The sequence below is a fragment of the Trachymyrmex cornetzi genome, unplaced genomic scaffold (assembly GCF_001594075.2).
Source record: "Trachymyrmex cornetzi isolate Tcor2-1 unplaced genomic scaffold, Tcor1.1 scaffold112, whole genome shotgun sequence".
Lineage (NCBI taxonomy): Eukaryota > Metazoa > Arthropoda > Insecta > Hymenoptera > Formicidae > Trachymyrmex > Trachymyrmex cornetzi.
Genome location: NW_017295676.1, coordinates 15962 through 16318, shown reverse-complemented (window position 1 = coordinate 16318; position 357 = coordinate 15962). Strand labels below are relative to the sequence as shown.

The 357-nt window shown below is 30.5% G+C and overlaps 1 protein-coding gene across 1 annotated transcript in view; it reads right to left on the bottom strand.

Moving 5' to 3' along the window:
- LOC108763800 (putative uncharacterized protein FLJ37770) overlaps positions 1-357 on the bottom strand; it is a 5059-nt gene that overhangs the window by 3424 nt on the left and 1278 nt on the right. The window lies entirely within an intron of this gene.

Here is a 357-nt window from a genome sequence, read left to right as displayed (position 1 = left end):
TGATTTTTATTACGTGTCTCTATTTGATATTACGCATTCGTTCTTATTCTTCGCTGCATAAACTGCAATATCATTGCAGTATCGAAAAGAAGTGTGTGACGATGAAATTTCTCAAGATATGAAAACAGTGCTTGACACTTTGAAAGTTGAGGAAAAAATAATCCACATCTTATAAATAAGTACCTTCTTTTTGTAAAAAAAATTCACATGTTAAATGATCAATGCTTGTTTACTCAATTGTGTAGGGGAAAGTTGCTGAATGCGTACTGGTCACCTAAATCGTACCTCGTCGATATTTCATATTATTACGTAATATAAGCAACATTTAATGACAAAAATATGAACTAAATGAAAAAT